The sequence below is a fragment of the Eriocheir sinensis genome, chromosome 8 (assembly GCF_024679095.1).
Source record: "Eriocheir sinensis breed Jianghai 21 chromosome 8, ASM2467909v1, whole genome shotgun sequence".
In the NCBI taxonomy this organism is placed as follows: Eukaryota; Metazoa; Arthropoda; class Malacostraca; order Decapoda; family Varunidae; genus Eriocheir; species Eriocheir sinensis.
Genome location: NC_066516.1, coordinates 13,217,165 through 13,225,910, shown reverse-complemented (window position 1 = coordinate 13,225,910; position 8,746 = coordinate 13,217,165). Strand labels below are relative to the sequence as shown.

At 38.5% G+C, this 8,746-nt stretch overlaps 1 long non-coding RNA gene across 1 annotated transcript; it reads left to right on the top strand.

Annotated features, from left to right (window-relative positions):
• The first annotated feature begins 6,229 nt into the window (after positions 1–6,229).
• Positions 6,230–8,364, top strand: LOC126995544 (uncharacterized). The gene is made up of 3 exons (XR_007750405.1): positions 6,230–6,482; positions 6,635–7,614; positions 7,769–8,364. It is a non-coding gene; the product is annotated as an uncharacterized LOC126995544 (long non-coding RNA).
• The last annotated feature ends 382 nt before the right edge of the window (positions 8,365–8,746 follow it).

Sequence of the window (8,746 nt, the reverse complement as noted above, 5' to 3'; positions counted from 1 at the left end):
GGGTTTTTCTTCCTTTTTTTGTTTTATTATTTTTTTTCGCGTTCCTTTTTTCATGTGTTTATTTTGTTTTTTCTTCATTTAAAAAAAAATTCCACGTTTTTTTCGATGTTCTTGTTTTTCTTTTTTCCCCATTTCGGTTTCTCTCCCATTTTTCATTTTCTTAATCATTATATTTTGCTTTTTTTTTTTGTAATATCGGTTTCTCTTACACTTGTCCCTCCTCCCATGTCCTCTTTCTTTTTATTTTGTCATTACGTTTTTCTACACCATTTCCTTCTTTTGCTATCGCTGTTTCTCCATATACTTTTTTTTTTTTTCATTTTTCTTGAGTTATCATTTTAATATACTGTCCTTTTATTCTCGTACATTTATCATGCACTTTATTTGAACTATTTCTCTTTGTTGTCTATTACATTTTTCTAATTTGCATCACGTATATTTTTATCCTATTTTCATCATTTCAACATTTTATTTTTATCATTTTATTTTTTTCCTATTTTCATCATTTCAACATTTTATTCTTTGTTTCTCCATCACATTTTTTTTCTCCTGTTTTATCATGGATATTTTTATCCTTACACGTTTTTCCTGTATCACGTATATACTTTTTTTTTTCCTTTCTATTCCTTTTTTTCTGTATTACGTATTTCTTTTTTCTTTCTATTCCTTTTTGTCTATCACGTATATGCCTTTTTTTTTCCCTTTCTATTCCTTTTTGTCTATCACGTATATACCTTTTTTTCCCTTTTCTATTCCTTTTTGTCAGTATCACGTATATACCTTTTTTTCCCTTTTCTATTCCTTTTTGTCAGTATCACGTATATACCTTTTTTCCCCTTTCTATTCCTTTTTGTCAGTATCACGTATATACCTTTTTTTTCCGTTTTCTATTCCTTTTTGTCAGTATCACGTATATACCTTTTTTCCCTTTTCTATTCCTTTTTGTCAGTATCACGTATATACCTTTTTTTCCCTTTTCTATTCCTTTTTGTCAGTATCACGTATATACCTTTTTTTCCCTTTCTATTCCTTTTTGTCAGTATCACGTATATACCTTTTTTTTCCCTTTCTATTCCTTTTTGTCAGTATCACGTATATACCTTTTTTTCCTTTCTATTCCTTTTTGTCAGTATCACGTATATGCCTTTTTTCTCCCTTTTCTATTCCTTTTTGTCAGTATCACGTATATACCTTTTTTCCCTTTTCTATTCCTTTTTGTCAGTATCACGTATATACCTTTTTTCCCTTTTCTGTTCCTTTTTGTCAGTATCACGTATATACCTTTTTTTCCCTTTTCTATACCTTTTTCTTTACCCTTTCTATTCCTTTTTGTCTATCACGTATATACCTTTTTTTCCCTTTTCTATTCCTTTTTGTCAGTATCACGTATATACCTTTTTTTCCCTTTTCTATTCCTTTTTGTCAGTATCACGTATATACCTTTTTCTTTACCCTTTTTATTCCTTTTTGTCAGTATCACGTATATACCTTTTTTTCCCTTTTCTATTCCTTTTTGTCAGTATCACGTATATACCTTTTTTTCCATTTCTATTCCTTGTTGTCATTATCACGTATAAACCTTTTTTTACAATTCTATTCCTTTTTGTCAGTATCACGTATATACCTTTTTTTCCCTTTTCTATTCCTTTTTGTCAGTATCACGTATATACCTTTTTTTCCCTTTTCTATTCCTTTTTGTCAGTATCACGTATATACCTTTTTTTCTTCCTTTCTATTCCTTTTTGTCAGTATCACGTATATACCTTTTTTCTCCCTTTTCTATTCCTTTTTGTCAGTATCACGTATATACCTTTTTTTTCCCTTTCTATTCCTTTTTGTCAGTATCACGTATATACCTTTTTTTTCCCTTTCTATTCCTTTTTGTCAGTATCACGTATATACCTTTTTTTTCCCTTTCTATTCCTTTTTGTCAGTATCACGTATATACCTTTTTTTTCCCTTTCTATTCCTTTTTGTCAGTATCACGTATATACCTTTTTTTCCCTTTTCTATTCCTTTTTGTCAGTATCACGTATATACCTTTTTTTCCCCTTTCTATTCCTTTTTGTCTATCACGTATATACCTTTTTCTTTACCCTTTCTATTCCTTTTTGTCAGTATCACGTATATACCTTTTTTTCCCTTTTCTATTCCTTTTTGTCAGTATCACGTATATACCTTTTTTTTCCCTTTTCTATTCCTTTTTGTCAGTATCACGTATATGCCTTTTTTCTCCCTTTTCTATTCCTTTTTGTCAGTATCACGTATATACCTTTTTTTCCTTTTCTATTCCTTTTTGTCAGTATCACGTATATACCTTTTTTTTCCCTTTCTATTCCTTTTTGTCAGTATCACGTATATACCTTTTTTCCCCTTTCTATTCCTTTTTGTCAGTATCACGTATATACCTTTTTTTTCCCTTTCTATTCCTTTTTGTCAGTATCACGTATATAACTTTTTTCCCTCTTTCTATCCTTTTTGTCAGTATCACGTATATACCTTTTTTCCCCTTTCTATTCCTTTTTGTCAGTATCACGTATATACCTTTTTTTCCGTCTTTCTATTCCTTTTTGTCTATCACGTATATACCTTTTTCTTTACCCTTTCTATTCCGTTTTGTCAGTATCACGTATATACCTTTTTTTTCCCTTTTCTATTCCTTTTTGTCAGTATCACGTATATACCTTTTTTTCCCTTTCTATTCCTTTTTGTCAGTATCACGTATATACCTTTTTTTCTTCCTTTCTATTCCTTTTTGTCTGTATCACGTATATGCCTTTTTTCGCCCTTTTCTTTTCCTTTTTGTCTATCACGTATATACCTTTTTTTTTCCCTTTCTATTCCTTTTTGTCAGTATCACGTATATACCTTTTTTTCCCTTTTCTATTCCTTTTTGTCAGTATCACGTATATACCTTTTTTCCCCCTTTCTATTCCTTTTTGTCAGTATCACGTATATACCTTTTTTTCCCTTTCTATTCCTTTTTGTCAGTATCACGTATATGCCTTTTTTCCCCCTTTCTATTCCTTTTTGTCAGTATCACGTATATACCTTTTTTTTCCCTTTCTATTCCTTTTTGTCAGTATCACGTATATACCTTTTTCTTTACCCATTTTATTCCTTTTTGTCAGTATCACGTATATACCTTTTTTTCCCTTTCTATTCCTTTTTGTCAGTATCACGTATATTTTTTTTCCTTTTTATTCCTTTTTTTCTGTGTGACGAATAAGTTTTTTTTCTTCATAGTATTGCATGAACGAACCGCAATATACAGTGATTAAGATTCTGTGTGAAGTGTAACGAGAATTTTTTTAATTGCATCATTATTATTATTATTATTATTATTATTATTATTATTATTATTATTATCATCCACCCCATCTGTGCTTCCTCGTTCTTGCTATCATCATCATCGTCATTATCTTCATTGTCATCACCACCACTATCACTCATCTTTATCACCGTCATCTTCACTATCATTTCATCATCAGCAATACCTTGAATATTATAACCATCACAATCATCACTACCACCACCACCTTTATCGTCCCCTCCCCCACTATCTTCACCATCATCACCATCACCGTCACCATCATTATCTGCGTCAATAGCAGCGGCAGGATGGTGATGGTAGGCCCAGCACACTCACCTTTGACCTTTCCCGTGCTTCATTTTTTTGGGGGGTGGGGGAGAAGAGGAGAGGAGAGGAGGATGTAATGGGATGGTAGGAGAGAAGACTAACCCAGCTTCCTCCTCCTCCTCCTCCTCCTCCTCTTATTTTTTTCATTCTTTTAATTTGCATTTCTTTTTTGTTTGAGTTTTTTGCATTCTCTTAATTCGTATTTAAATTTTACTTTTGTTTTTAAGTCCTTGACCTTCCTTTCTATGGGGGTGCGGGGGAGGGAGATGGTGGGTGAGGGGAGTCGGTGTGTGTGTGTGTGTGTGTGTGTGTGTGTGTGTGTGTGTGTGTGTGTGTGTGTGTGTGTGAACAATAATACTAATTAGGTTGATTCTGGTGTTATTGTTTTTATTATTATTATTTTTTTATGATTATTATTAATATTATCGTCATTATTATATCATTACCACTCTTACTATTCTTTTTGTTGTTATCATTATTCCAACAAAAGCAACTACTACTACTACTACTACTACTACTACCACTACTACTACTACCACCACTACTACTACTACTACTACTACTACTACTACTACTACACTCTCAACGTTCATCATGTCATTCATTATTCATTGACCGTGCATTAGTTGCTGCGAGGGATGAAGGGCGAGGCAGGATTAAGTGTGTGTGTGTGTGTGTGTGTGTGTGTGTGTGTGTGTGTGTGTGTGCGAGAGCGAGAGCGAGAGAGAGAGAGAGAGAGAGAGAGAGAGAGAGAGAGAGAGAGAGAGAAGGGGTGTTTGGGGGATTGGAAAGGGGATAGATAAATTGCAAGGAGGGAGGTGCTGGGGTGGAGGTAAAAGGCAGGGGTGTTCTGGTCCTGCTGGTGGGGTGAGGAGGGGGGGGGGTTGTTACGCTGGACTGAAAGAAAGGGACTGGGAAGGGGTAAAAAACAAGGAGGAGGAGGAGGACAAAGAGAAGGATGTTTATGGACTTTCAGGATTAGCCAGAAAGAGGAGGAGTAGGAAACATGAACACGTGAAAGAGCAGGCAACAGAAAATGTATAGACTACCTGCTTCAGTGACTCATGTAATCAGTTCGTCAGGTATTGCCCCCTTTTTTTTTTTTTACAGCTACGGAGACAGTTCAAGGGCGTAAAGAAAAATATTAAAAAAAAGCCCGCTACTTACTTCTCCTGAATAGAGGTCAAAGGAGTGGCCAAAAAGAGAGGCCAATTTCGGGAGGAGCAGCTTAAAACACTTCCTCTACGCGTTAATGGGAACGTTTAATTCACTACTGTGGGAAGGAAGTAACGGTCAGTGCGATTTCTAAAAGAGTTGAACGTTTTTTGCATTGATTACTCTTGCAGGAAGGTTGTTGCAATGACGGATGGCTCTGCGGTCTTTCCAAACGAACTGATAGAGACACTCGTGGAAGGCGGAAGGGAACGGAAGGAGAGTTGTGGAAAAATGAAAACGTTGTCGCCCAAGAACACATATTTGACACACGGCTTTCGTAGGAGTTGTGTGCATTTCCAAGGGTAGTTTTATGACCCTGGTGGTAGTTTGACCATAGGATTGGGTGTTGGGAATGGAGGGAGAGTGGTGGAAAAACGAAAGAGTAATACTGGTTTAGGTATAACGGGAGGAAAGGGAAACAGGAATTAGAAGTTACTGATATGAATAGGAACTGAATAGAACTGAAATATAGAGTCGTATTCTTAAACATGACGTCGCCCAAAGGAGGAGGAGGAGGAGAAGGAGGACTAAATTTGACTTCTCTGACTGATGGATAACTGGGAGAGAGAGAGAGAGAGAGAGAGAGAGAGAGAGAGAGAGAGAGAGAGAGAATCTTCAGCTGGAGGAGGCCCACGATTTCTTCCCGGCCTCCTGTGACCTCCTTCAGGATTTTTGAGGACTCTTGCCTCCTCTTCCTCCTGCTTTTTCTCCCCCAGCGTCTCACATATTTGACACGGCTTTCGTAGGAGTTGTGTGCATTTCCAAGGGTAGTTTTATGACCCTGGTGGTAGTTTGACCTCTCCTCTGTATACCGTGAACCTAAACGAACACTCATGAGAAACGAATTGATCTCCTTTTTGGCCCTTAGGAATAGTTGATGTGAGAGGTGGAAGCGTCTGAGAATACTGTATACTCTTTCATTCCAATGTCTTCATTTTTCCACAACTCTCCCTCCATTCCCAACACCCAATCCTGAGGTCAAACTACCACCAGGGTCATAAAACTACCCTTGGAAATGCACACAACTCCTACGAAAGCCGTGTGTCAAATATGTGTTCGTGGGCGACAACGTTTTCATTTTTCCACAACTCTCCTTTCGTTCCCTTCCGCCTTCCACAAGTGTCTCTACCAGTTCGTTTGAAAAGACCGCAGTCATCCGTCATTGCAACAACCTTCCTGCAAGAGTAATCAATGCAAAAACTATCAACTCTTTTAGAATGGAGGAGGAGTTATGGAAGACCGAACCCACTGAAATTGAATTATACTACTGGCAGAAGTTTGGGTGGGAACAGAGGAAGCTTGGATTTTTTTTTTTTACAGCAGAGGAGACAGTGCAAGGGCGTAAAAAACTCAATAATGAAAGAAAAAAAGCCCGCTACTTACTGCTCCTAAATAGAGTAGAGTGGAGTGGATGCTGAAGGGATACTGATATGCATGGGAAATGAAAAGAACCGGTATTGAGACCAGGGTGAAGGGACTAGAGACGGAAGGGCAGGTAAGGGACTGGATGCAAGTTTAATGTAAGGGTAATGTAAGGAGGTGAGGTAAGAGGAATGAAAAGGAGGGGTGAAGTTGGAGTGGGAAATGAGAGGAAACAAGAATTAGAGGTTACTGAAGTGGATGGGAGGTGAAGACTGATGTATAGTACTGAATAGAGGGAGAGTTCGTATGAAAGAAGACACTGAAATGAAAAGAAAGGGGATGCAGAGGAATAAAAAGAAGGGGTGAAGTTGGAAATGAGATAAAACAAGAATTAGAGGTTACTGATGTGGATGGGAGGTGAAGACTGGTGTATAGTACTGAATAGAGGGAGAGTTCGTATGAAAGAAGACACTGAAATGAAAAGAAAGGGGATGCAGAGGAATGAAAAGAAGGGGTGAAGTTGGAGTGGGAAATGAGATAAAACAAGAATTAAAGGTTACTGATGTGGATGGGAGTTGAAAAAAGAATGGCATATATTACTAAATAGAGGGAGAGTTCGTATGAAAAAACACACTGAAATGAAAAGAGAGGGGCTGAAGTAAGCGGTGGCTGAGTGGTTAGCGTGCGGTCCTAGCATTCACGGCGCCATGGACAGCGTCGGTTCGAATCCCCACGCTACCACCTGGGATTTTTCAGTCACCGCCGAGTGGCCTAAGACTACCCACATGCTGTCCAGAAAACCTCCCATCAACCCGGACTCTAGAAGAAACCGTCCAAGTGAATCAAGAGATGTAAAAAAAAAAAAAAAAAAAAAAAAAAGTGGGAAGAGAAGTGAAACAGTAACTAGAGGAAACTGATATGGATGGAAAAATCGAAAAGAGCTGATACTGAGACAATTGGGAGTGGACCGGAAACGAAAGGGCAGGTGAGAAAGTGAGTGTATAGGTAATGTAAGAAAATGAGGTAGATGAGTAGAATTAAAAGGAGGGGTGCAGTATCAGTGGGAGAAAGTGGAAGCAGGAATTAGTGGTTACTGATATGGATGGGTATTGAAAAGGACCGGGATCGAAAGGGCAGGTGAGGGAGTGAATGAATAGATAATGTTAGAAAATGAGATATAGATGAGTTGAATGAAAAGGAGGGATGTAGTGTTAGTGGGAGAAAGGGGAAGCAGGAATTAGTGGTTACTGATATGGATGGGTATTGAAAAGGACCGGGATCGAAAGGGCAGGTGAGGGAGTGAATGAATAGGTAATGTTAGAAAATGAGATATAGATGAATTGAATGAAAAGGAGGGATGTAGTATCAGTGGGAGAAAGTGGAAGCAGGAATTAGAGGTTAGTGATATGGATGGGTATTGAAAAGGCCCGGGATCGAAAGGGCAGGTGAGGGAGTGAATGAATAGGTAATGTTAGAAAATGAGATATAGATGAACTGAATGAAAAGGAGGGATGTAGTGTCCGTGGGAGAAAGGGGAAGCAGGAATTAGAGGTTAGTGATATGGATGGGTATTGAAAAGGACCGGTTATAGTACTGAGGCAAAGGTGAATGGACTGGATCATCATACCTGGGAACGGAAGGGCATGCAGGTAAGGGAGGGAGGGGGGAGGGAGGAGACAGGTAAGAACACGATGGTTGAGAAAGTGAGAGGGAGAGAGAAGAAAAAAAAAAGATTAATAAATGTCAGAGAGAGAAAGAGAGGGAGAGAGAGGGATGCTGGTGCAGGTATAAAGAAGATGTGATATTGCAGAGGAGACAGAGATGGAGATGCTGGTAAGGTAGGGAGAGGTGAGGATATGATGTGATAGGGGTGATATGGATGCTAGGTGAGGCAGGTAAGGTATGTGTCATTAAATAAAAGTGAAAGTTCAGGTAGATAGGAAGGATATAATGGTATAGATCTGAAAGGAATGTTAGGAGAGGTGAGAGGAAGTAGATGTGATTGTATAGGGATGGAAGGGATGCTAGAGTAAGTAAGGTAAGGGAGATGGGATGCTGCAGTGATATGATACTCGAGATTTGAAAGGAATATTGGAATAGGTAAGAATAAGGAGATGTGATTTTATAGGGATGAAATTGATGCTTGAGTAGGTAAGGTTAGGGGGGATGGGATGCTGTAGGGATGAAAGGGGATGCTGGGGGCAGGTAAGAGGGGTAAGGGGGAAGGGGTTGGGATGATGGGGCAGATAAAGGGGGGTGAAGGGGGGTGGGGGGGGTAAGGTGAAAAGTTTCTCTCTCAAAGCCCGAATGTTGACGCGGTGGGGGGATGCCGGATAGGTGTGTGTGTGTGTGTGTGTGTGTGTGTGTGTGTGTGTGTGTGTGTGTGTGTGTGTGTGTCCCTAATGAGTTTTAAATTTAATCGCCGCTGGAATGAACTAAAAACCAACACTGAATAAGAGGAAGAAATTAAGGTTGGAGAGAGAGAGAGAGAGAGAGAGAGAGAGAGAGAGAGAGAGAGAGAGAGAGAGA